This window comes from Mesocricetus auratus, unplaced genomic scaffold, assembly GCF_017639785.1.
Source record: "Mesocricetus auratus isolate SY011 unplaced genomic scaffold, BCM_Maur_2.0 Super-Scaffold_100013, whole genome shotgun sequence".
NCBI classification, from domain to species: domain Eukaryota; kingdom Metazoa; phylum Chordata; class Mammalia; order Rodentia; family Cricetidae; genus Mesocricetus; species Mesocricetus auratus.
The window spans coordinates 45390895-45418386 of record NW_024429196.1 but is presented as its reverse complement, the minus strand read 5'-3'; the positions used below and the strand labels follow the sequence as shown (position 1 = coordinate 45418386).

At 42.3% G+C, this 27492-nt stretch overlaps 1 long non-coding RNA gene and 6 other non-coding genes across 7 annotated transcripts; 4 read left to right on the top strand and 3 right to left on the bottom strand.

Annotated features, from left to right (window-relative positions):
* The first annotated feature begins 6833 nt into the window (after positions 1–6833).
* On the top strand, positions 6834–6907 carry Trnat-agu. The gene has a single exon. It is a non-coding gene; the product is annotated as a tRNA-Thr (tRNA).
* Positions 6908–7737: 830 nt separating this feature from the next.
* Trnai-aau lies at positions 7738–7811 on the bottom strand. Its single transcript has one exon. It is a non-coding gene; the product is annotated as a tRNA-Ile (tRNA).
* Positions 7812–12653: 4842 nt separating this feature from the next.
* On the bottom strand, positions 12654–12726 carry Trnav-cac. The gene has a single exon. It is a non-coding gene; the product is annotated as a tRNA-Val (tRNA).
* Positions 12727–16456: 3730 nt separating this feature from the next.
* LOC110339397 lies at positions 16457–19141 on the bottom strand. Its single transcript, XR_002381530.2, has 3 exons — positions 19004–19141; positions 18382–18538; positions 16457–18019 (listed from the first exon to the last, which is right to left on the bottom strand). It is a non-coding gene; the product is annotated as an uncharacterized LOC110339397 (long non-coding RNA).
* Positions 19142–20053: 912 nt separating this feature from the next.
* Positions 20054–20135, top strand: Trnas-cga. Its single transcript has one exon. It is a non-coding gene; the product is annotated as a tRNA-Ser (tRNA).
* A 1104-nt stretch (positions 20136–21239) lies between these two features.
* On the top strand, positions 21240–21312 carry Trnar-acg. The gene has a single exon. It is a non-coding gene; the product is annotated as a tRNA-Arg (tRNA).
* A 3416-nt stretch (positions 21313–24728) lies between these two features.
* Trnav-aac lies at positions 24729–24801 on the top strand. The gene has a single exon. It is a non-coding gene; the product is annotated as a tRNA-Val (tRNA).
* Positions 24802–27492: the final 2691 nt, after the last annotated feature.

Sequence of the window (27492 nt, the reverse complement as noted above, 5' to 3'; positions counted from 1 at the left end):
TGCCCGGTGGTGGCCCCAGTAATGGAAGTTCCAGATCCGAACAATTCTGGTCAGGTCATTAGGCGTCATAACCCTTTAAATTTTAAGGATATAAAACAACTTAAAGAGGCAACTTTAAATTATGGAGCACAGGCTCCCTTTACACTTTCCTTAATGGAATCTTTTGCGTCTCTTAATTTGACACCTGGCGATTGGCAGCAGCTTTGCAGAGCAGCTCTGTCGGGGGGAGATTATTTAATTTGGAGAGGTGAGTTTCAAAAAAGATGCAGCCAGACAGCCCAAAGAAATGCACAGGCTGGACAGCCCCAGAGAAATGTGGAGATGCTTACCGGAAGTGGTCAATATGCCACCATTCAACAACAAATGCAATATGACATCACAGTCTATGCCCAAGTGGCAGCAGCAGCCCAAGGGGCTTGGAAAGCATTGCCTTCCAAGGAAGGAGGGGATCATCTGTCCAAAGTCCTTCAAGGACCTTCCAAACCTTTTCAAGACTTCGTAGACCGTCTCAGTCAGGTAGCAGAAAGAATATTTGGGGGCATTGGGCCTACGATGCCAGTCATAAAGCAGATGGCATTTGAAAATGCAAATAAATATTGTAAGGAAGCCCTTCGCCCCTATCGCAATAAAAGTCTAAATGACTATATCCGGATCTGTAGGGACATTGATGGGAACTTCATCCAGGGCCAAGTGTTAGCTACTGCTATTTGGCCCCAAGTGGGGAAAAAAAGACCTACCCTGGGAGGGAGAAAAACATGTTTCAGCTGTGACAGGGAGGGACACTTCCGTAGAGAGTGCCCTCAAAATAGTACTACGGGTCTCAAGAGACCTGGTTTATGCCCCTGTTGTCAAAGGGGATATCATTGGGCCAATAACTACTACTCTAAAACTGACCGGGAGGGAAATTTCCTTCCTACTAATAATAATCAGGAAATTCAGTTATCCACCATACTTTACATTTTAAATTTTTTGACCATAGACCGTAATAATTTGTCTACTATGGAGAGACATTGAAACAAACCCTCCCAGTCCTTGGGATGGGTCAGATGGAAGGATTTGATTACAGGAAAATGACAACTACCCACTCCCCTACTAGCTAGGGTCCGAGGGACTGTTTGTGTTTTCCCTCCAGGAAGTGAGAAGCCCATTTGGGTCCCCAAACGGTACATCAGACATGTCGACCCCAATACTACTCCGGATACTAAAAATGCTCACCATGCTAAAGATGATCCAACCATTACTAAACACTCAGGTAAGGAAAATATGGGCGTTGGTGAGGATTCCCCCCCATGTTGATGCCAGTTAGTCATTCCAGCTCCCTGTTCATCCATTTTATAACACCAATAATACATTGGAAGTGGCTACTGCCAATGAGATTAAAAAGTCAAAAACTAGACATTCTGAGTTTCCCCCTCCTAAGCCTGATACCAGGGTCAAAAAGTAGGGGAATCCAAGAGATTCCCAACGGCATACGCCTTTAATCCCAACACACCTTTATACAAGTTCCAGGACAGCCTCCAAACAATACAAAAAAACCCTGACTCAAAAAAAAAATTTTTTTGATACCAATAAAGAGATAGTGGTATTAAGTAAAAAAAAAAAGGTATATAAAATAAAAAAATTTGTTTACATTTAAGTTCTATTTTGTGAGTCATCTCTAAAAACTTTTGGCCAAAAGCCTGGCCTCTCCACCTTACATCTACATAGTTACAAGGAGTAGATACAGCTGTACCCCATGACTGTAACTCAAATGGAGAAATGATAAAAAACATACAGGACTTTTTAACCCTTTTAGTTCAAAGATTGACTAAAGTTGTTCTTTTACATAGATTTCAATTAAGAGAGTTTCATTACAACAGACTAATCATGACCTAGAAAAAAAGGATGACTAAAAGATACATGTATGTTCTAAATGTATGGTGTGGCCACACCGATATGTATAAAATGTAATTGTAAATGCATGAGTGTAAACTGCTTATATGATTAAAAGGATACTTAAATCCCTTCAAAAATAGTTAAAAAGCTACCTAAATTGCTTTAAATATAGCCAAAAAAAAAAAATCCAGCCAGTCTGTTAATGTTTTAACAAAAAAATTTAAGATACAAATGAGGCCTTGTCAACTAGTAAGAGCTCTACAGGTTAAATTAAAAAAGACTACTCACAAACTTCAAATAATTTTCAAAAGTTATTTGGACACAATATAGTTTACAATCTTTGAGTGATTTTCAAAAGTTTTTGGGAAATATTTAATGGATATGTCCTTTTTATTGGGCATCTACAAATAATCTAAGTAGTAATCCCAATTTACCTAGATAGTTAACCAAGGAGGGTAGACAAATCCTTCTACTGTTATGGTCCAGCTTCAACAGTTCAAAAAAAAATTTTTTTAAATATAAAAGGAAAAATAATGTCCCCAGTCCCCACATGACTCATCAAATAATACACTCCTCATTTAAAAATTTTATAATGTGAATGCCAGTGAGCTTCAGACAGATTCTGGCATAACGGAACCTGAGCAATCATTGCTCAGGTCAAATGGAGACATCCATACACTAGACAGTGGAGAAGACCCTAATTTGGGGTCGAGGGCATGTTTGTGTTTTCTTACAGGAAAAGAATAAAGCTTCGGCAGCTGTCAGACCATTTAGTGAGATACATGGAGCAAAGAAAAACTGGACCTGAGACCATGGGAGCCTACCTAAGCCAGTTTGAGTGAGATCTCCTAAATCAGTGTTCTTGACCCTTGATGTCATCAAATCTAGAGCCCAAGAAAGAAAGAAAACAGTCGGTTCGAGATTTCCAGTTTCTCAACAGACCTGCTGCATCAACCTTCCGGACCGATGAGTTTTCATCGTAAAGCCAACAGAGAAAAAAAAGGACCCATTTAAAATATTTGGACATTGGTATGGACTATGACGAGTGACAAAAGCCTCTTTTCAGTAATTGAACAGGACATGGTCACTTGAAATATCAGACTTGGTGGTTCCTGTTTCTGGAATCGTGCCTAGGCCAATGTATTTTTCTGGAGAAATACAACTTGTCCTAATGCGACAAAAAGGAGACTTTAACTCAAGTCACATAATCAGCTGACGTTAAATCAACAAACTACATCACCACAGGAACAAATTGGTACTCTGTGGATAGTGCAACAAGCCTATTGTTCATATTTTCATAATACTACATGTGTAACATCAATGATTGTACCTAATGTATCTGTGCAAGTGCACTTTCTAAATACTTTCCTGAACAGATCTTAAAACGATTGGAAACTTTATCAAATTGTAAATGTAAATCACATGCGGGTTACCCTTGTAACAGACGAAGGCTGGTAAAATGTTATGGCCCAGATCTGGTGATGGGTATGGTAATGGAGAGGCGCTATGTCAATGGGGGTCCTGGAAATGGTGGCAGTGGCGGTAGGCATTCTGGCTTTATGCCGAGCACCTCTTGGAAGTTGTCTGCTTACACTTCCTGATTACTCAGGTAGTATTATTTTCCTTCTCAAGTCTTTGATAAGTTGAAGACTAGGTCGTATCAGCTACTATCCTCTCATATCTTAGCTAAGACATTTTAGGTCTCCTCAGGATAGGACATTGTAGTTCTAATTTTGTGTATGTTTTCCACCATTTCTTTTTCCTGGACCATACTTTATATTTGCTATTATACACATATAGTTTTGTATTAGGTTTAGAACCCACTTATTTAGACAAAAGGGAATTGTGACAACTCATTCAACCAATAGCCTTTGGAGTATTGGCGTGTTAAGTGGTCTCAGGTGCAATGTGGAAAGTGGTAAGGGGAAGCAGAAGGGTGTTCTGCTCTCTCTTGGGTGGTCAAAGATAGGATTGCAGCTGCAGGCACCTCTGGGCAGAAGACCACAGTGGTTCTCTACTTTATTTGTCATTCATGAGTGACTCCCCAATAAATAACTGACTTCCCTTTATCCCAGGCTATCGTGGACTCTATTACAATCATCCATTACATGTTACAATAACTTCAAAGGTACAACTGTGATAGAGAAAAAGTAAATTTGGTCAAGGATCTGATGCTCATAGACTAGTAACAAGCAGACAATGTGACCAGACCTGAAATCTACAGTCTAGAATATGAAACACACCCCTTGTGCATCATCATGAAGAATGTGTCCACCTCACAAAGAACATGGAGAAACAATCTAAGAGAAGTTCGTGTGTAAGATGCAAGCCAAAGGGTGGGAGCGTGGTTCAGTTGGTAGGTTTGCCTTGCATGCATGGGACACTGAGTTCAGTCCCCAGCACTACAAACAAGAAATGCAACTCAAGTGCATTTAAAAAGATGACCAAACATATAGATGACCAGAATTTATCACTATGCATTATTTATTTGTCACTATATACATCACTCTAAACATAGATTTCAAAAAAGATGACCGGATTTAGCGTTGACAGCACAGTTCTCGTGTAAATGTAAGCTATCAGTGTTCAAAGCCACCACTGTGCTTATCAATCTTTTATTCTTCTAGATTTTTTTAAATTAAAAAATAAAAATGTAATCTCTCAAAAAAAATGAGTAAGTTGGTCATTCTTCTAACTATCACAGTAAAATAGCCACATAGGAACAGAGAGGTAGCTGAAAAACAGTGGAATCGACATTTAGCTTTACCCCTGAGACATGATAGTCAGGGCATGGTGAATGCCCACAGGAGGACTTTATGAAGCCATTAACCTTTAGAAATGATTTATGTGTACACAGGGTAACTTTGGTATGGGAAGGCACCTATATTCAGGGCAGTGGTGGCACACACCTTTAATCCCATCACTGGGAAGCAGAGAGGCAAGCAGATCTCTGTGAGTCTGGTATCAGCCTGATCTACAACTTGAGTTCCAGGACAGCCAGGGCTGTTAACACAGAGAAACCCTGTCTCAAAGGAAAAAACAGAAAATTTGTTTCTGTGAGGAGATGAATGGCAGGATGTGTAGACAAAGGGGATGCCATCTGTGAGGAGATGAATGGCAGGATGTGTAGACAAAGGGGATGCCATCTGGCCCACTGTAGGAAGGGACTCGCTGACTGGGGCTGGACTGAAAGGAAAGAGCTGGAAAGTAACTGCAGGAAAGCAGGTCTACAGGACTCTGCATTGTAAACTCTTCATTCGTGACTCACCTCTCAGATCTCGAATTTATGAGTGCTCTGTGAACGCAGATGTCCTCAATCTTCTCCATAAAGAACATTTCAGGTAGCGTCAGGTGTGGCAAATGCTTATTATGCCAGCACTTGGGAGACTGAGACAGGGATGATGTTGCAAGTCTGAAGCCAGCCAGGGATACAAAGTTCCAGGCAAGCCTGTACTATCTAGAGACCCTGTCTCAAACTGGCAGAGAAAGAGGAGAAGGGAGGGAAGGAGGGAGGGAGGGAAGGAGGAAGGGAGGGAAGGAGGGAGGAAGGAAGGAAGGAAGGAAGGAAGGAAGGAAGGGAGGAAGGAAGGAAGGAAGGAAGGAAGGAAGGAAGGAAGGAAGGAAGGAAGGAAGGAAAGAAGGAGGTCTCATTCTAATACCATGCTAGGCTGCCTTCTCTCAGTTCGCCACCACTTTTCTATATGCATCAACTTAGCATGGAACCTGCATTGAGAACGTCTTTTGCCTGCTCTGACGCCCCATCACCATGTCCAAGTCATAGGCTCTGACAGCATTCTGAAGGGATTGACACATCACATTCCACTTCTTTATTTCTCCATATTCTCCATTTAGTTTATAATCTGGAAGACAGGGAATGAGTCTGTTTTCACCTCATGGGGCAAAGGGCTAAAGAAGCCTGGGAGATATGTGGAGCTTCTGGCATCAGCAGCAAACCTTTTGAGGAGGCCAGGTGTCTTTGAAAGCTGGGGGTGGGGTGTCTCAGAACAGAGCAAGTGGGAGCTCACTGCCTGGACCTCCTCCAAAAGTCTTCATCTGGGTCTACTTTCTCTGCCAGATTAAAGTAGGAGCGATGGTCAAGAGGCCGATATCTTTAGTCAAAGCACTCGGGCAGACAGATCTCTGAGTTTGAGGCCAGCCTGGTCTAAATAAGCTCCAGGCTAGTCAAAGCTACATGTGAGACTGTATCTCAAAAAAAGAAAAAGCAGAAGGGAATGGGGCACAATGGATTTTTCCAGATACAGTAAATCAGCAGGGTAGCAAGAGACAATTTCTCATATCCCATGTTTGTTTAAGGTTTTTTGTTTTTTGGGTTTTTTTTTTGTTTTGTTTTTTGTTTTGTTTGCTTTTTAAAACTTACCTTTTAATCTCCTTGTAAAATTCAGATTCTATAGTAAAATAAATTTTTGTTTTTCTGTTCATTGTTTTTGTTTGTTTTGTTTGTTTGTTTTTATTGTTGTTGTTTGTTTTGGTTTTACGAGACAGGGTTTCTCTGTATTGCTTTGGAGGCTGTCGGTCCAGCCCTGCCTCAAACTCACAGAGATCCGCCTGCCTCTGCCTCCCGAGTGCGCCACCACCGCCCGGCTCTGTTCATTGTTTTATCTCCATCCAATACCTATAAAAGTAAGGGCTGACGACCGATGAAGAACACTTAAGTGAACAAAAGAAAATGAGGAAACTTAAAATATACTGAAATGCCCAATATTTCCTCTAGGGGGCACAAATCACCGGGAAATAAAATTTTCAAACGTTTTGATTTGAAATCAATTTTAAACCTTACATTAATGAAAATATGTCTTAAATGCTGAAATTTCTCTTTTTGTATGAAGTTGGAAACATTCGTGTGTTTTCTTTGGTTCAAAGTTAAGTAAACATGAGAAATTGCTCTATTTCACATAAGCCTTCTATATAGCAGATAATTGAACAGGTACTCAAAAGAAGGCCCTGTGGCTTAGCTGGTCAAAGCACCTGTCTAGTAAACAGGAGATCCTGGGTTCGAATCCCAGCGGGGCCTTCAGTCATTGTGTTTTGTACCATCCCGAAATACGCTGAAAAAGCTTCCTGACATTTATAGATGGAAACACTCTGTCCAGAATTGTTCTCATCTTGGAGACTAGAATTGTTCTCATCTTGGAGAATCCCTAAATTGAACTCTTCTCATTACTGCGAAGCTCGAGTGTTCGCTGAAGATTAAAAAGGTTGAGTATATATGTTATTGTCTTGCAGTAGAGTGACATTTCAAGTTCTGCTGTAGAAATTCAGGTGGAATCTCTTAGCCTGTGCCAGCCAACATTTTCATTAAAATGACAGACTTGATTACCAATACCAAACAAAGAAGTAATAAGCCCATGCCATTTGGTTAGCAGTAAGATTCATTTTTACTTTTGAGAACAAGGAAAATAGTTGTGCTGAAATTTCTACCCTGACCATTTTGTTTTTTAAGAACCTTAAGAATTTGGGAATGTCTTTATTATTTTGTATGCCACAGAAAGCCTCATTCTTTCTTAGTTACATCTATCTTTCTGGTTCCTGATCCTCCTGAGTTAACTTATCCCAAGCTGAAATAACAGCCTGCACCACCATCTACACCGATTTTATTGTTCATTCCTAGGAAATTACATAAGAATATAAATAATAAATACAACCACATTGTTTTTCACCTACACCGTTTTGTTTGAGCCTAGATTAGTGATTTAAACGAGAGACTATCTCAAAAAACACAAGTATACGGTATTTTGAAGTAGCAACTGGATGGCAGAAGATGAGGCTAATTGTCAGATTTTTTTTTTTTAGAGTTCATGAGACTGGAGATTAGGCGGCTCATTTAAGAAAATGTTTGCAAGCTGGCCCGTACGGGGATCGAACCCGCGACCTTGGCGTTATTAGCACCACGCTCTAACCAACTGAGCTAACCGGCCGCCGATGAAGTAAGCGTCTTTCTTAGATATACTTAATGATACGTAACTATACTCCGTCTTTAGAAAGGATGGGAGTTTTGTATTGCGTTACTTAGAAAGACAAGAGGAGACGACAAGGAGCCACCGATGGTGCCTGTACAAAGACAACTCTGCTTCTCCAAGGGAAACAAAATCAAACTGCGGATTCTGACTTGGAAAACCTCCGAGAATTTGGCGCCTCGGAGCATGGGGGTCGCGCGTTTCCCAGCCCGTCTCAGAGTCTCGAGGCCCGGCGCTGCACCTCTGCTTCTGTACCCGGGACCTGCGACTAGGCAGGCGGAAATCAGTCTCTAGCTGAAGCACCGCACGAAGACGCCCGGTGGCGCCCGCCACTCTACCCAAACAAAGCATGCGTGTGCAATGCAGGACAGCCCCCACCCAGGGCCCAGGTCACCAACAATGGCATCTGTTTTGACATTGTCTGCTTTTTGTAGGACGAGCTTGAGAAAGGGCACGACACGCAGACTTGCCTCAGATCCACGGTGACTTTGGTAATGCATCCACCGTCAATTTTCGGATAGCTTCTGCGACTTTATTGTCAGCTGGTACTCATTTTCCAAATTTGTCTAAATATAAAAATTTCAGTTGTTGCCTTATTCACAACGAACAAAGGTATTTTTATCGAATTAAGTGAAGATCCTAAGCGACCGGCCTCAAGGAAGTTGTGTTTACTCACCAGTTCTCCTAATGAAACTTGTAAACTTTTTGGTTTTATTTATTTTTGTTGTTGGGTGTTTGGGTTTTTTGTTTGACTTGAGTTTTTACTTTCTTTGTTCTGGTTTGGGTTTTGATTTGTTTTGACAGTCTCCGGTGTCCTAGGCTGGCCTTGAACTTGCTATACAGCCACAGATGATCATGCCTCTCCGCTGAGTGATGGGATTACAAACCTGGTTATCACAAATAAAAAACAGCTGCTGGCTGACATGGCGGCTCACTGTTTTTAAGGCGCTGAATGCTTTAAGAAAACAGTGATTCGATTAGAGTTCTCTAGAGAAACAGAATAATGGGATGTGCATAAATATAGAAAGACGTTTGTTTTAAGTTGTGGAGATTGGCAAAGATCCTTTGGCCACACTGCAATCAAACTCAGTCTTCTCCCAGACCCATTTGTGTACTTCCTTGTAAAATTTACTTCCAGTAAAGAAGTCTACAAAGTCAGTTCTTTGAAAGAGAGTGCCTATGTTCACAGACTGTTATCCCAAGTATCTGCTGGAGTTCTTTATCTTCCTCTTTTCCCTGCAGAATGTTAGCTCTCCCTGCTTTGTCTCCAGCAAGAAGCATATGAAGTCAGTTTAGTGAGAACTATCTTTACTATGGAATTACGACTCAGACCCTTCCCCCTACTAGTTACGGGGGATACACACTGGCTCTGGAGTCTGTCGAAGCAGGATCTCAATTTATTCCAACAGGCAGGAACTTTTTTAGCACTGAGGTAGCGGATGGGAATCTTAGGATAGGGTAAGGTGACATGAGGAGTAAGGGCCAATAGTATTCCACCAAGCAGGCAGGTAGCTAGGCAGGGGGCAATCATTTAGGTCTGGCTGAATCACCCCCCCCCCCCCACGAGGAGGTTACAGGTTAGAGACAGATCGCCCAAACTCTAGCCAGGCTCAGGAGCTTACACTGGGCCTCACATCCGAGCCTTGGGCTCAACAGCGTTTGTCCACTAACCCCCACTTCCCATTAACCTCACACTGCTCCTCGCCCCATTCCCACTGCCCTAGGCTATATACAAGGTTGAGTGCAATCTCCCACATAGCAAAGACCCTCTTTCAATAGTCCCTGTACCTGTCCTTCTCATTGTAGTTTTAAAACTGTCATTCAATATATTTTAAACAAGATTTGGCAAATCCAAATTCTAATGAAGGATGCTGGCAGGCTATAGACTCAATTAATGGTTGCTTTTCAGTCAAAAGAAAATTACTTGAAGGATGCAGTTGCCCAGAATCCAGACCCCTGGATCACCCCTGCTGTTGATTATGTGGTGCCCACACACATACTCTTTACTAAAAGTCCTCCAGTTAAACGTGCCCCATCCAAAACCCACCCAAGCAGAAACATCTAGAATGATTTTTCTTTTTATTAAGTATCTGAACACCACAACCCAGTTAAGATGATACATGACATTAACAAGCACAGCTGGTACAGTTTGTTCTGCAGACAGTTTCTAGACAAGGTTAAAGACACTTAAAATATGAGTCTTATAAGAGCTCGTGTAGTTTCATTACACTAAGTGGATATCATGAGTCAGGATACAGATTTGTGTGCTGGCTGATACTGTGTGTCAACTTGACACAAGCAAGAGTCATTAGAGAGAAAGGAGCCTCAGTTTAGGAAATGCCTCCATGAGATCATTGGGTGGGGAGGGCCCAACTCATGATGGTCCTGGGTTCTATAAGAAAGTAAGTTGAGCAAGCCTTGGGACGCAAGTCAGTAAGCATTACCCGTCCATGACCTCTGCATCAGCTCCTACCCCTAGGTTCCTGCTCTATTTGAGTTCCTGTCCTGACTTCTTTCAATGATGGACTGTGAGCTGGAACTGTAAGCCAAATAAATCCTTTCTTCCCCAACTTGTTTTGTCACCAATGGAAACCCTAACTAAGACAGCTTGGTAAAGGCAGAGCTGATTGTTTGCCATTCAGGAGACTGAGGATATATGTCTCCCAAGGAGACTGCTTCCCTAACATGAGGGAGGCTATGGTTTTGTCAGTGTTATTTTAATAAATACGTAGCCAGGCTATTCTTCTGTTGTATTTTTTAAAATTATGCGGGCAGATCTCTGTAAATTCGAGACCAGCCTGGACTACCAAGCGAGTTCCAGGACAGCCTCCAAAGCCATAGAGAAACCCTGTCTCGAAAAACCAAAAAAAAAAGAATAACATAATCTACAAAATTTAATAAAATTAAAATACTTTCTTAGCAGGGCATGATGGCCACATCTTGAATCCCAGTACTCAGAAGGTTAAAGCAGGAGGAATCATTTGTATTTGGGGAAATAGTGAGCTACTCAGGGAGCTACTGTGTGAAACTTGTCTAAAAAACAAAAATGATAATGATGGTGTACCTGAGGCCTGGAACCAGACAAATGACTCAGAGCAATGAACATTTTGTGGGTGGGGTTGATTGGACTAAAGGGTATACTGAGTGACACATTGCAGCACCTGATGCTACTAGAACAAATGAAGGAACAAATTGGGGGGTTTTGTTGTTGTTGTTTGTTTTTGTTTTTGTTTTTAATTGGTTTCTTTGATAGGGGGAACTCCAGGGGTGAGGGGAGGATATGGAGGGACTAGTAGGTGAGAGGAATTGGGGTGCATGATGTGAAATTCCCAAAGAGTCAATAAAAAATTATGTTAAAAAAAAGGCAAAGCAAAAATCTGGGGCACGGTGGTACACACCTTTAATCCCAGCACTCCAGAGGCAGATGGATGCCTGGTCTGTATAGTGAGTTTCAGGACATCTAAGGCTACACAGTGAGATCCTGTTTCAAAACAAACAACAAGCAAAAAGAAGAAGAAGAAGAAGAAGAAGAAGAAGAAGAAGAAGAAGAAGAAGAAGAAGAAGAAGAAGAAGAAGAAGAAGAAGAAGAAGAAGAAGAAGAAGAAAAAGAAGAAGAAGAAGAAGAAGAAGAAGAAGACCTTAATCAGAGAAAGACAGAAACATTGAAAAAAATTCCGTATTCTCCTATGTTCAATTAGATTTATATTAATGACTGTGTCATTTTTGTACTAGTGGTCCTATTTTTGTTGAACGATAGCATTTATGTAACTGAACAGCAATAGAATAATTTCAAATAAACACCTCCTTTTTTTTTTTTTTTTTTTTTTGGTTTTTCAAAACAGGGTTTGTCCTGGAAGGACCAGGTTGGCCTCGAACTCACAGAAATTCACCTGCCTCTGCCTCCTGAGTGCTGGGATTAAAGGTGTAAAGGCATGCACCACCAACGCCCAGCATCTCCTCTCTCTCTCTCTCTCTCTCTCTCTCTCTCTCTCTCTCTCTCTCTCTCTCTCTCTCTCTCTCTCTCTCTCTCTCTCTCTCTCTCTCTCTTGCTCTCTCTCTCTCTCTCTCTCTGTTAAAAATGTAACACGAAAAATAAAAGACTGAGACACAGATATTGGGGTTCAACCTGAAGATCAGGGAAGCAAAGCAGCCAAGCTACCACAGAGCTTTTACCTCGAAAAGAGCTGATTCCTTGTTCCTGTCTTATATAACTATCATGAGTCCTGGATTAAAGGTGTGAGCTATAATTCTCTTTTAAACTGATTCACTCTTGTGTAGATCTGGGTGGCCTTGGACTCAGAGAGATCCAGCTACCTCTTAATCCTGAGTCCCAGGATTAAAGGTGTGTATCACCACTTCCTAGTTTCTGGCTGCTGGAATTGAAAGTGTGTATCTGGCTTCTATGACTTGTGGCTGACTTTGCTTTCTGAATCTTCAGGCAAACTTTAATAAATCATAAATAATATCTCACCCCCCTCACACACACACACACAAACTAGTACCTTTTAGGTGTCTGTATTCTGTATTTGGTGCTGGGTGATTGTTTATTAGTTTGAGCCTGGTATCCCGCCGCACCATCACTCCAGGACCTCCGGTCCGACTCCCATTCGAGGACTTGACCTGCAGTGCTCCTCCCCGTAACGTGCAAAACCCATGGCTTTCTGACTTTGTCCGTCTGCCACCCAGCTGAACAGCTGCCTAGGTCCTCTACAGCTGGCTGGAGACCTCTGAGCACAGCAGCCACAACAACTTAGGTGATCTATTTGCAAATAAATAGTTGCTTCAAAAAAAAATCAGCATATATGTTTCCGCCCGGTTTCGAACCGGGGACCTTTCGCGTGTGAGGCGAACGTGATAACCACTACACTACGGAAACAACACACTAACCTCTCCTTCTTGTGCCACACCCATGTATAAGTGAGAAAGTTTCCATTCTAGGCTTGGCCATTCACTATGGCCAGTTTCAGAAATGATCACCTTTAGTAGGATTTTTCTCCCTCTTCTATATTTATGCCCTATAAATAATAACACATAAAATTCTGCCCAACTCTTCAATTCTTCAAACTTCAAGCAAGAGAGAAAAAGAGATTTCCAGACTACAAAAGCTGTCTACACAGCTTACTTCCATATGCTCAACGCATCCGCAAGTTCATTCTTGGAAACAGAAAACAACTCTTAGGGAATCTCAAGTTAGCACTCTGAGCCCAGGAGAGGGTCAGGGGCCATAGGCACTGTGTGCAACTATAAGTGTTATTTCCTTTGCAGACAATCAGCTTGATATAGTCACTTGTACGAGCTTTCTGGAAGATTCTGAGAAGCAAAAAACCTTGAAATAATGCCACCATCTACAACAGAATGCACATACTGAAAGGCCTTAAGTTTCTGTTGTTTTATTGTCCAAAGCAAAGGAGGTAAGAACACAGAAAATAGTCTGTACAGAGTTGATAAGTGCCTACCCCACCCTAGCTTATCATTATCAGATCATGCATTTTTAACCTTTCACACTTCTCAAGGTCATTCTTCACAGTCAGCCTGTCTTCATTAAGCCTAACGTGATAGATTTGCCTGTTTCTTTGAGACTGCCAGTCTTTAAAATGTTTATTTATTTATTTACTTACTTATTTTAGTGATAGTATTACACATGTACACCAATAACCCAGTTCATATAAATCTCAGTCGGTTTTTCTTTGTTGTTGTTTTGGGTTTTGTTGTTGTTGTTATTGGTTGGTTGGTTTTTGGTTTTTGTGAGAGCGTTTCTCTGTGTAGCCCTGACTGCCCTGGAACTAACTCTCTCTTTCTCTTTCTCTCTCTCTCTCTCAAAATCAGAGATCTATTTGTCTGCCTCTGCCTACTAAGTGCTAGGATTAAAGGTGTGCACCACCAACGCATACTTTAAATCTTGTTTTAATACTAATATTATTCCTCTTGTTTGTCCGTCCTCTCTTCTACAGGCCTGAGTCTTGAGTTTAGTGGTTAGTGAGCAATGACATATTTTCTTCCCTACAAGACACGGGTAGGATGGACACAAAAGCCGGGAAATTTCGGTAAATGAGGGATGCTTAGCTGTGTTGAGATTTTGATGAGATTTAGGAATTTTTTATTTGCAATAAAGTAAGGTTCAAAGGTGAGTTCTATGTTCTTCCTGAACCAAGTTTGCTAAAGTGATTCTGTAGTTATAACTTTTGACTCCAGTGATAGTTGGTAGTGTAGCTGTTTTATCCAGCCTAAAAATGTTGGTGTCTCTTAGAGAGAGACAGGACAATATCCTGTTTTGAGAAGGTGTGATACAAACCAGAATTGTGTGACTTTTGTCATCATTCATTCATTCATTCATTAACAGGAGACAGAGCATACATTGCAGCCCAAACTGGTCTGGAACTTGTGGCAATCCTCTTCCCCTTCCCTAGCCTCCTGGCTACTGGCATTAGAGGCCACCATGCCAGGTTACCTTTGTCAATGTGTACCGCTTGAAATCTGACAAACTTGAAAAAGAATGGATTTTGAGGGTGTGAGATAAAGTGAAAACGGTTATAAACATTGCATCAGATCAAACTCATTGACTCATTAGGCAGAAACTCCTGATCCAGTGCTACAGATCAAGGGGATGAGGATGGTTCTAAGTGTTCCTGGTTAATTAATGCATGAGCCAGTTAGAATGAAGCAACAAAATGTAACTGAAATATCAGCTCTTTCTTAATACACTGTAGAGCAAAATATCTACAGACTGGGGAGATTTAAATGTTAAAATGAGATTTACATGAAATATAGGCCCTCCTTGTAAATGGTGGGCTTCACCAGAGGACCCTTCACCATGGTTGTGAGAAACATTCATACATACAGTTCTAGTGCCCTCGTGTTGTTCTATGGTGACTCTTCCTTTCTTAGTAGACATCATGGTGAAACCTGCAGCCACTGAGACAAGTAGTGTCAGAGTGATAGGCCTACCAAAGACAGGATGGACCTGTGGCCTGATCTCGTCTTCCTAGAGATTCATTCGTTTGAAGCCTGAGTTCATTCCAGTGTGATAGCATTAAGAGATGGAAATGTTAGGGTATAATTAAAGTTAAAGGAGGTCACAACATGGGGCCGTAATCCAGTGCAACGTGTCCTTATGATACCAGGGGAAAGACACGAGCCATCTCCTTCCCTGTATGTGCAGAGGAAAGATCTCACAAGAACATAGAAAAAGCAGGAAGCAATGCCTTACCAGAAACAGACGCTAGCAATTCTTTCATCCTGGGCTTCTAGCCTCCGGAATTCTGGGAAAATACACCTTTGCTATGTGTGGGTGGCCATGTCAGAAGAGCAGCAGGTGGCAATTGACTTCAGGAGATGGGCCCACCAGAAGGCAAGGCACGATGAGTGAATCTCAGACAGGCAAGGCCTGAGGGCTTTGACTGCAGAATGTCTCTTGTTACTGCTGGGCCTTACGTTTGCCATTGCCATTTTTCTCTGGTATCTGGCATGTGTGAAAGGGTGAGGGGTGATCCCCCACTGCCTTTAATGTGGTGTGATTATCTCATGGAAATAACCCATTCTACTGGGCATTTATGAAGATGATTTCCTGTTACACTGTACTGTTTAAAGTGTTGCCCCAGGTAAAGCTGGGTTGCAAAGGATAGAAAATAGGAACAAGAAAGTATCACACAGCTAGGACATGAGTTTTTTGAGAAGCCATATGGACTGTGGCTTAGGTTAATAATTAAGGAAAACAACCAAGTCCCAGTAGTTAGCTCAAGTTCTTTTGGATATTGGGAAATGTGTTTACAGGTTTAGGTGTGCACCATAGCTAAAACAAAGCTTTAAACAACTGACATCGTGTAGCTAGAAAAGAAAGAATTAAATGGTTAGTTAAGAGACCTGGACAGGACTCTAGAATATGAAAAGCAAAACTAGTAACCTGCTTTTTGGGCAGTTATAATAACTACTGCCTATGTAAATGGTTATGACTGAAAGGCTCCTGACTTCTAAGAAGTCTAAAAGATGTTCAACTGTATGTGGGTTCTTGGAGATAATTTGTTTTTCACCTGTAATATGTAAAAGGTTTAATCATCTAAGGGATATGGAAAACATGTTGTATTTTGCTTGTATTCATTCTCTTAAAAAACAGAATGTAACCACATTGTAATTTCTATATGGCTTTAAAGCTTCTGCTGGGGTATATATGCTGTAAGGGAAAGCATAAAGACTGTAGCAGGAAAACACCAGGAGAGATGTAAAAGGAAGACATCAGGAAGTAGTGAGAAATCATTAGGAAGGAGAAAGGGAAACATTAGGTTAGAAGAATAGAGCAGAAAAAATAAGGTAGAACAAGAAGCAGAAATAATAAAACAGCAGAGAAACTTTTTATCCCTCCGAAAAAGAAGTCCGTTTTTTTTTTTCTCACCAACTCTGCATCTCGTATTTCTTTGTTATCCTGTATTGTTTTAAAGACTAGGACTTCACATTGTATAAACAAGCTGTATAGGTACGAGCTGTATAAGTAATACCTTAAGCAAAATTAGAGAAAAGTACTACACCCAGATAAGCCTCTCCGCCGATGCAACAATCCAAATCAGACCAAACCAAACAGAATTAGAAAAAGCCCACATTTAATGGGTACAACACTCCCGGAGAGGAGATGGGAAAGGGAGACCTGAAAAACCATGAGTCTGTTCTCTGGGGGGCAGTTTAAATACCCTGTGTGAATGGTCTTGAGCATCTCTGGGTGAGGGGCCATCGTTTGTTGGGCTTTCTGAGGTGCTGCAGGGTTTGGAAGGAGATGGGGGAACGGGGCTTGGGTGGAACTTCCACCATAACATCCCAGATTCTTTTGGTATATGGATGCCGGTTCATGTCTGGCTTCCTCCTGCTGACAAGGGACGGTGTGGGGGAGTGGGAGAGTCAGGAGTTGGTGGGTTCTCACTCAGCGGAAGGTGTGGGTGGAGAAACATCTGATTAGCTGCCATCCTGGAAACCTCAGAGAGCACCTGTTCCTTGAGGTAATTTTCAGAGTCCCAGTTCCCAGACAGGTGGGAATCTGGAGGCTCCTTGACCTAGCCAACAAGACCAGTGCTGTGAGATACTGGCTACTGAGGGAAGAGCGTGAGCGCAGTATCCAGAAGCCATGGACTTTCTGTAGTTCTAGCCATTTGCCCTCACAAGGGCAAGTTTTCAAGGTCACAGAGGATAGTAAAGTCAAAAAGTTCTCTCCAGTGACCATCATGTCCCATTGTGAAGGGCACATTGAGGCCAGGCTTCAGTGCACAGAAAAATCAGGCGTTCCGAGCAAATGGCGTCAGACAGCCCCAATTTAAAGACTTTGAAAAAGGCAGCGCAAGGATGCTTGGAGATCTGGCTTCGAAGGGCAGGTGTCCATTTCACAAGTCTATGCCAGAACCCAAAGCATAACACAACGCGCCCACTGTGGCAGGCCTTGGGTCAGAAACAGAGGGGGGTCTGGGAGAATCTCTTGAGCAGAACGTCTTCTGAAGAAGGGTTCTCACTGGACAAGGCAGGTCCTTGTCCCACTAACAGATCCAGGGCCTGGCACGGCATGTCTTTCACAGGACACCCAAAAACATCACAGGAGGCCCTGGGCTTCTAAGGTAATGACTGGGAAAGTTCAACTTATCCAGTCGAAAGCTGACCTAACCCTGGCAGAGAGCAGGTATGGGGGAAAAGGGTCAGTGGGGGTAAAAAACAGCCCCCTTGATGGAACCTCCAGATGAAAAGTTTCTACACCTTGATAAGGCTCTCTGCCGATGCAGCAATCCAAATCAGACCAAATCAAACCGAATTAGAAAAAGCCCACCTTCAATGGCTACAGCGCTCCTGGATAGCCTTCTAGTCCCCCTGAGAGGAGACAGGAAAGGAAGACCAGAAAAACCATGAGTCTGGTTTCTGGGGGGGTGGGGGGAGGGCAGTTTAAATAGTCTGTGGCAGTGGTCTTGAGCATCTCTGGGGAAGGGGGTCATCATTTGGAGGACTTTCTGAGATGCTGCAGGGATTGGAGGGAGATGGGGAGGGACTTGGGCGGAACCTCCACCATCATACTCCAGGCTCCCGGTACAATGATGCCAGGGTCTGGGGTGAAGCTGCCACCTTAACATCTACCTTTCCCAATCGAGATCCCTCCTAGGTCCAATCGAAGTTTATTAATTTTGTTGGTATCCATAGCTCTTCTTTTCCTGTGGAAACAAAAGAAAAACGCCTTCCCGAATGTACCACATAGCCTAGTTTCCATTCTGAGGTCGACACATCTTTAAAGTATAAAGTAACAAAATGTCGAACTCTGTCCCAAGCATTTAAGGCATAGGGAAAAGGTGCGGTCATCACCCACATCAGCATAAGGACCCTCACCAAAGATTTTATCTCCTCAGTTAGTTTTTCTATCATCCCACCCAAATTAGCAGTGAGCAGGGTTCTAATTCCCTGTATTGTGTCATTTCCAGTCATTGACCTGGGAAAGGTTTTAAGATTGTCCTCTTCCTCTATTGCTATTTTTTTAAATAGCTTAGTTTACCGTTTTAAACGTTCCCAAGTGATTTACCAGAGTTTCGCTCCTCAGAGAATTTGGTCATGTAGACGTAGTGACGATGTTTGACCAGCAGGTGAAGCAGATGCGGAAGGTAGCTCAGGATCAGCACAACTGAGTGAATGCTCAAAACGGCTGGGCCAAACTGCCTGCCCCATTGCTTGCGCAGAATCTGTACGGAGCAGAAGGGGATGGCAAGCCTTAATGCTGAGCCCAAACAGGGAAACAGGCAGCCGCGAAGAGCTGCGGGACGGGACGCGGGAGGGCACAGCAGGGAGTTCCTGGGAGGCGCTGAAAGGGGAAAGCGGGGAGCTCGGGAGTGCCCGGCCGGTGCGCAGGGGCTACTGGGTTCCTCCTAGGACGCAGGGCCGGATCCTGTGGGGAGCTTCGAAGCCGACGGTCTGGCGCGGGGTGTCTATGGGATGCTCCGGAGCAGAGGGGTTGGAGCTCGGACAGTGCCTGGGACGCCGCAAGGGCGGACAGGGAGCTCCAGAGCAGAGCGCCGAGCACCGGAAGCGTGCGAGTGCCTGGCACCTGGCAGCAGTGAGCTCCGGCGGTGGGACAGGAGGTTGGGCGCGGGCAGCCTATTCAACTGGGCGCCAAATGTTGAAGGGGATCGGTCAAAGGATTACTTTACCGTTTGTTATCAGGCAAAATCCGCGCACAGGAATCACAACAAGAAATGGGGAATCCGAAACGGATCGCCGGCTGCTCCGCCAATGCTTCCGCTCACTTTCCTTGTTCCAAAAAAGGCCCGCGTATTCCAGGGCTACACCTTATGGTTTGGATCACAAACTTCCCAATCAAAATTCCGCCCTTTGGACCAAAACGCTCCTTTCCATTGGCTAGCAGCTCGATAAAGCATTCCCCTGACACTCCCCCTCTCGAGAACTAAAATTACACGTGTAACCACAGTCAGCTCTTAAACATGCATAATACTTCACTAGGCTTGTGTGTGTGTATGAGTGTGTGTGTCTGTGTGAGAGAGAGAGTTGCCATAAAGTACCTGCTTAAATTATTCTGAATTCTTTAATATTAACAAGATAATTATTTTAAAAGACTCATATTGCTGATGTTTTTCCTAACCCTGTAGTTCCAGATAATAAAGCAGAGAATGAGCTCGACCCAAACAAAACTCCTGGAGTGTGCAAACCTATCTTGCACATTTTTAGAAATGCCGCCTCAAAAGGCACCTGAATTTTTGAATATGGATAGATCTTGCCAAACTGTCCCCCTAGGGAGCAGTGCTCCTCGAGGTGTTTGGGAGGAGCGTAACTGAATAAGATTGTAAGTGTATATACAACTAACTTAAACTTTATTCCCCCCACATATACGAAGAAAAACACCGATGATATGTAAAAACCGGTAGTGGAGAAGAAGAGATTCTGGTATGCTGGACTATTGCTCTCCCTTTAAAACCTGTAATTTGGGACCTAAAAGCCAGTAGGGATAGGGTCAAAGTGAGTAAGGTTGCGGAGAGTGGTCTGATTAGGGTTTGATCAAGTGACTGCCTTCTGTGTATTGTTGAAAGGAAAGTACCCTATAGACTGGAGTATGTTGCATTCATAGACGGAATTGTAGTGCTAGGTGCCTTCAGAGTATGTATCTTGCCTTCAGAATATCTTTTTTAATTATTATTTGTTTACATGAAATAGCAATAGTAAAACAATAACGCCGCAATAATTGAGCTGTGATGGCCGAGTGGTTAAGGCGTTGGACTCGAAATCCAATGGGTTCTTCCCGCGCAGGTTCAAATCCTGCTCACAGCGTAAGGAGCTTTACTAGTAGCTTTTCACCCAGCACCACTTTACCACTGTGTTAAACTTAGAGCAGGGTGTTTTATTGTTGCTTTTAAATGGGAAGTATCGGGAGTAGTGTTACATGCCTGTATTCCCAGCACTCAGGAGGCGTGAAATCCACGCCAGCCTGGTCTATGGAGCTAGTTCCGGGACAACCTTGACTACACATAGAGAGAAAGAAAAGAAAAAAGGAAATGCCAATAGTTACCTTAGCAGTTCTTTGTTATTTGAAAAAAAAAAAAAAAAAAAAGAAACAAACTAAAGACAAAGACAAAAAAAAAAAAAAAAAGCTGTTAGGAACCTAAGTGGACTAGAGCACATTTGATCTGCCAGTCACGTGGAAATGAGTTAAAGGGACGCTGCACAAAGAGGCTTGGACGCTACTCACTAGCAGGCTGACCCCAAGCTGCAGCAGGAAAGTTAAAACCCAAGTTTACTCCTTCTTACAAGTACGCTTTTAAATGTTTTCGCTCACATTGAACACTTAAATCATATTCAGCCAAACTTTCTTTTATATTTTTAACATAACTCCCTGGGTAAAAGAGAAATGTTGGGATTTAAAGGTCTGAGTTACCACGTCTGGCTCAGCATAGTTTTCAATTGAACCCTAAATTCTAAATTGTTGACCAAATTGAGATTGTAAAATTTAAGATACTCAACTTTGTGATGCTACCTGTAATCCTAGAACTCCCGGAGCCTGAGGCAGGAGAACTGCCATTTTGAGGCCAGAATGAGACTGTTTCAAAACATCTACAAGTAAAAGGAGGAGGAAGGTGAGGAAAGAGAGGGTTTCGTTTCATCACTTTTTCATTCAATCAACTGTATGGAGCTGTTGTTTAACATCAGAAGGAAGCAACTGCCTAAATTAACGAAAACCAAGAAGCGCAAGAATGGAAAAAAGAACCTCTATGACGCAAGGGGTGTCCAGGGCAGGAAATTCCTTTATAAATGTAAAACAATTTAAAGGTTGTAAATTATGCAAATCAAACTTTTGTTGCATTTACGTGACTTGAGATTGGGTCTGTCATTAACATTGCAGTTAATGATAAATAGTGGGAGGACAGCCTTCATGGCGGGCCAGTGGCGCAATGGATAACGCGTCTGACTACGGATCAGAAGATTCTAGGTTCGACTCCTGGCTGGCTCGGCCTGAAATTTTTTTAAAAATTTCAAATGAGAGATTACTGTTCAATTCTTCAAATCCATAACAGAAACAAAGTCTTGAAGAGCCCTGATCTGGCTCTATACTACCTAACAAAATGATATTTCTAAAAAAACAGAAAGGACTGTATGTGGTTCCGGAACATCACTAAGTGGGTGAAACAGGGAAGCACCCTGTTCAGAAAACACACACACACACACACACATACACATACACACACGCATGCACGCACGGACGCACACCAAAAGTCACATACTGCATGTTATTGAAATGAAATGTCCAGGCCACCAAATGTAGAGTTAGGATGTATCACCGGTAGCCAGGAGCTGAAGTCAGGTAACAATGATTATTATAATTCAGTACACGAGTAATCACTGAATTGAACACTTTAAAAGGCTGAACTTGATTGCGCATGAATTACATTTTGTTTTTTGAAAATTGCAGTGGCAGGGGGAAAAAACTAAAAATGGACAAATATTTTATTGATTCATCCCACTCACCCCCGCCCCTCCACGCCACGCCACGCCCCGGGCTAGGCTCCATCCCGGGAGAGGTGAGAGAAGTGATAGAGAGTGAGTCAAGAAAACGTTCTGAGAAACTGTTCATATTTGAAAGCGATCCCAAACAAAGCCCAGGTAAAATTAAGAGTCGGGGGTTATAGAAGACCCAGAAGTGCAGCTTTGGGGCAGTGTCCAAGTAAGGTGGATCTGCCTTCTAAAATTTTCCGGGACGTGAGGCTTGAAACATTGAACATGGAGGAGGTGCTTGAAACGGACCTGAAGGCGAAACCCGGAAAGAACACAGATTAAATTAAATTAAAATTTAATTGAGGTATACACCATATTCTCCTTCCAAAAGTTTATCCATATCGCATAGTTTGAGTTTCAACCGGTGCTGGAATTAAGAGAATGAAGTTACACGACGCCAGGCTGTGTGTAATCCATGCTCAGTTGAGATGGACAGCGTGAAATGAGAGAGAGTTTGGAGCGTCTCTGATTTTCTAGTGTTAGAAAACCACTGCTGGCCCACAGATTCCGTGGGGAGTGGACTTTGTGCGTAGCGTCACTTCATGTAGCCACTCTGGTCTCCCTCAAGGCACTTTGGATATTAAATGATGACTCTCTCATCACCTCCCGCTGAGCGTCAGTTTTCTTCACGCTAAAATATCTGTAAATCCAGCAACATTACCAGACTGACTGAACACGAAGGAAGGCTGGTCACACAGTTTCCCTTGTGCTTCACTATCCAATGCCTGTACACGTAGGGCTGTGTTGACACCTAGAGACTGCCCCTCCTGACTAAAGAGTAGAGCTATCTGAGAGATGCGTAATTTTCATTTCTTGAACCATATATAAGCTGAGGTCTCCTAGTTACCAAAACAGTCTAAAATCTAAAGAAATGCATCCAGACAGAAATTGGACCTGAGCATATGAACATGAAGCTTCACCCACACTCATAAACTTGAGCTCCCCAGGCTAGAGGGTGGGACAGCTTCCCAAGGAGATACAACTATATTTTATAATGAATTGCTGAATCTAAGTGTGGAAAGAAAAAGAAATGATAAAGGTCATAGTATTACCTACTCAGAGAAGTTTTCACATTCTTACTGAAAGTAAAAGAAAAACCTCTTTGACATGGGTTAGCACCACTCTCAGAAACATGATCAATTAGGCTGTCTATGAAAGACAGACAGCATGTTCTACAATTAGAATCCTCTATGAAAGACAGACAGCGTGTTCTACAATTAGAAGAGGGGTTTGCAAAGCACGTATCTGATCTGGGAGGTATGTGGAGAATATATTAAGAAGCTCAGTAATAACAATGTGTAATTCCAGCATTTGAGAGCCAAGGCAAAAGGATTTGGAGTTCAAGACCATCCTAGGCCCTATCTCAAAAAAAAATACAAAGTGAGTAAATATTTTAGCACACACAAAAGTAGACGTATGAGGGCTAGTGGTGGCACATAGTTTTAGTGGGGGGGGTGCTAGAGACAGACAGACCTCTGAGAGTTAGAGGCCAGTCTGATCTACAGAGTGAGCTCCAGGACAGGCTCCAAAGCCTGCATACATACAAGTACTAAATAAGTACAAGAAAAGATGCTTAAATCTTTAGGGAGACACAAATTAAAGCCAGTAAGATTGCTGAATATTTACAATAGTTAAAAATAGTGACTGTTGGTGAGAATGTGGAAGAATGCAAACACTCACTCACTGTTGAAATGTGACTTTCAGAAACAACTAAGTTTCTCCTTAAACTTGTAAAGCAAAGGTAATAACCGAACATTAAGAACCCATACTGCTGTGGAGAAGGACAGGAACAGATCCTAAAACAACAGTCGACAAATAGCAACCACTACAGCCACCAGGCCCAAGGACAGTTACATCTTTCTCAGCTGAAAAGGTAACCAGCCCAAGGACATTTGCTTAATCCCACCCTCCCCTCCCTGGTGGGTGAGGGGATTGTTTGTTTTGTTTTTAGGATTCTTTTTGATAACTGGATTGTCTCCTACTCAGTTAAGTGGGGCTCCAACTCACAGACTTATGTCTATTGGCTGTTAAACCCAACCTAAAACACTCAGCCACCCCAGTATTAGAAAAACTGTTATCTGTCAAACCATACCAGATTATAACATCTAGTCTAAGTGGTTATGACATTTTTATCTATGAAATCTGAAGTAAGGTCTAAAGGAAACAAAGCCTTGCAAGTGCAAAAACTCATATTTGACTAAGAATTTAAGGTCAGCCTTGGCTACATGACACCCTTTCTCAAAAAACAAAGTTCCTTACGTCGAGTTATCTAGATATTCTTCTCCTAGTTTGGTTTGACCTTCACACCCAATATTCAAAGACATTTAATATCGGCACTAACATAGATTTTTTGTTTTTGTTTTTCGAGACAGAATTTCTCTGTGGCTTTGGAAGCTGTCCTGGAACTCGCGCGGTAGACCAGGCTGGCCTCGAACTCACAGAGATCCGCCTGCCTCTGCCTCCCGAGTGCTGGGATTAAAGGCGTGCGCCACCAACGCCCGGCCTAACATAGATCTTTCTAAGTTGATTTCAACCTTAGTGTCACTAGATAGTAAATAGCTAAAGAGTGATAAATACTATGCAGTCATGAAAAGTAATATAGTACATGTAGCAACACGTGTAAACCTTAGAAAGTTCAAAAACAACTTCATATAATAAGATTTTACTGCTTTTACTTTCACATCTTTTGAGTTTCTCTGTGTATACTTGGTTGTCCTGGAATTCACTCGGTAGACAATGCTGGTCTTCACTTAGGGATCGGTGTGCCTCTGCCATAAATACGGGGATACGAATAAAAGCGTGCTAAGCCACTTAGCTAGTAGCTAGTATGATCTATTTTACCTAGTTCAGTAAAGTAAGCCCTGAAATAAGAGTGTTTCCGTAGTGTAGTGGTTATCACGTTCGCCTAACACGCGAAAGGTCCCCGGTTCGAAACCGGGCGGAAACATGTGCTGGTGCTTTTTGCCCTAATACAGATTTTAAGTTTGTGTGCTTTTCTTTGCAACAACTACCAAACAAGACAGTAAATACAATGACAGCTAAAACGGGGCTGCATTTCACCCACTCCTGGGTAAGAGAGTAGATCATTCACAGAGATGTGTCGCACCTGCTGTGCGGCCTGCATCCGAGAATGTAGCGAGGTGGTCGGGATAGATGACACAGAGACCGGTCGGTTGCTTTAAGAAAACTTTATCTTCCCAAGTCAGCTTAGGAGGAGATCCCAGTCCGCTTAGCAGAGCTCTCAGGAGAAGTCCCTCTAAGAAAAAGGAGCTTCCCTTTTTAAGGACTTCTGCCATTCATCTACATACCATTCTTTCCTCCTGGCTGGTGGTCTAATCTCCGGCCCCAGAATCGGGGAGACACCCCAGGGAAACAGGAAGAGGCATCTAGCCATAGGAGGTGTGAAAGGCATGGTATTTCAGTGAGCCAGCCCTTATCTGAGCCCTATCAAGCTTTAAAGCACTGAATTGTTTTCAGTAAACATTACATAGATGCCTGCTCCCAGGCCGAAGGGGAAGTGGGTTTCTGCTCAAGGTCTGGTGTCCCCACAGAGATGGGCAAAGTCGATTAGGAGGTAAGCAGAGATTTAACAGTGCAGACTCAAAGTGAAGTGTTTTGGAGTTTCTTCTTCAGTGTCATTTCTGTTTCGGGTCTTTTGGGGGTTTTGTTGTTGGTTTTTTTTTAGTGGTAGTGTTTTTGACTATCGCTGTAGACTTTCTAGCGATACTGTTTCAACATCCCTAATTTTAAAAAAAGTGTTTTTCTTTTAAAAATTAATTAGGGCTGAAGAGATGGCTCAGCAGTTAAGAGCATTTGTTGAAAGTTTAGTTCTCAGAACCCAAGTCACAGCTCCTGCACTCACTTGCACACAGGTGTGCGCTTACACACACACACACACACACACACACACAAGATTAAAAAATATTAAAGAAAAGTTTTAAAATAATTAATTTAATATAAAAATCACTTTTATTGTAATGAATGGTTAAATTTTTATTTCTGACTTCATACCTTTTCATTAGGCTGGTTGTTTTTTTGTTTTTGTTTTGTTTTGCTTTGTTTTTGTTTTTACTCTTTTGAGACAGGGTCTTACTGTATAACCCTGGCTGGCCTGAAACTCACAGGCCTTCATCTCCTGACTGAGAGAATTACAGGCACAAGCCAGGGTGACCCACTGTGGGAATATTTTGTGCAGAGAAACGAATGGAAACAAGATGTGTTAAATACCTTTAATTAGAGATGACTAAATAGTGACAAATTGTCCTTTGTTAAATATGAGAATTCTAAGTTTTGTTTTATTCTGGCATTGCATTTGCATTTTTGGCTCTTACATGCAATTCTGTGTATTCTATAAAATGACATATACTCAATATTATGTAGTAAACAATGACCTTTAAAATTTTGGTTCCTTTACATATGTGTTTTATTAGACATAACACACAAAATCTGTTGTTTAAAAATGCACTCAAGGGGCTGAAGAAATTACTCAGAAGTTAAGAGAATTCTAGAGGCCTGTGGGTTGATTCCCAACCTGTGTGAAGGCTAACAAATGGCTATAACTCCAGTTCCAAAGGACGTGGTGCCCTGTTCTGACCTGGGCAGGCACCTGGCAAGCAGTACACAGATACACAGGCAAGCAAAACATAAATACATTTCAAATAAAAACAAGAACTTAAAAAAATGTATACCAAAAGGGCCAATGAGGTGTCTCAATAGGTAATGGTACCCGCATCCAAGCCTGAAGACCTGAATTCAAAACCCAGGTCCTGCATGGTGGAAGGTGAGAGCAGGTTATGGACAGCTTTCCTCTGACCTCTACCCGTGTGTCCAACAGGATTATTAAAAACACGTCTATGGTCAATCTTTTCACAAATGTTTACTGAATGTCTTCCTCTGTCTTCACAACTGTGTCCTGGGGGTGGGCATGGGGAAGGGGCATCTTCATCAACAAAAATTTTGGTGGAAATCAGTTGGTAGTGGAAAAGGAAAAAAAAAAGGAAAGAGGAAGAGGAAAGAAAGGGGAGAAAGGTAAAGAAGGGAGAAGAAAGGGAAGGACGAAGGGGGAAGAAATGGGAAGGAAAGGGGTCAACGACAAAATGAGTAGGTGTTCAGGCAGAGAATTAAGAAAAAACAACATTTAAGTTTTAGACCTTTACTTAGAGTGTGTGCCTGGGTGTGGAGCTGTTGAAACGAGAATTTCATAAGAGAGAAAAGGTATGTAGACAATACTTCTCTGACTTGAGGGGGCAGGGGCAGGAGGGGGCTTCAATCTTGGTGTTCTTACTTCCACACTCCAACCATATGAGGACTCACCTTAAAAAAAAACTCTAATAACAAACATTCATGTTCGTGCTTTTAAAGAAATTTCTTTTCCCCTCGTCAAAAGATTTTCGTTAAGATAATCTTGACTGCCACCAAGCTGCATGGTTTTTGAGTCTTCGTGTGTCTCTTAGCTTCATAGAGCAGAACTGTTTTAAAGAGGTAAGAGTGGTTCCAGCAAAAAGGAACTTCTCATATCCTGAAGGAAATGCCTCTTCAACTCTCCTGTTCCAACATCCACCAGCGAAGCCTCCTCCATCCAACCTAGAATCCCCAGACCCTGAGAAGGATCAGGAAAAAGCTGGTTGCTGGTGCTTTA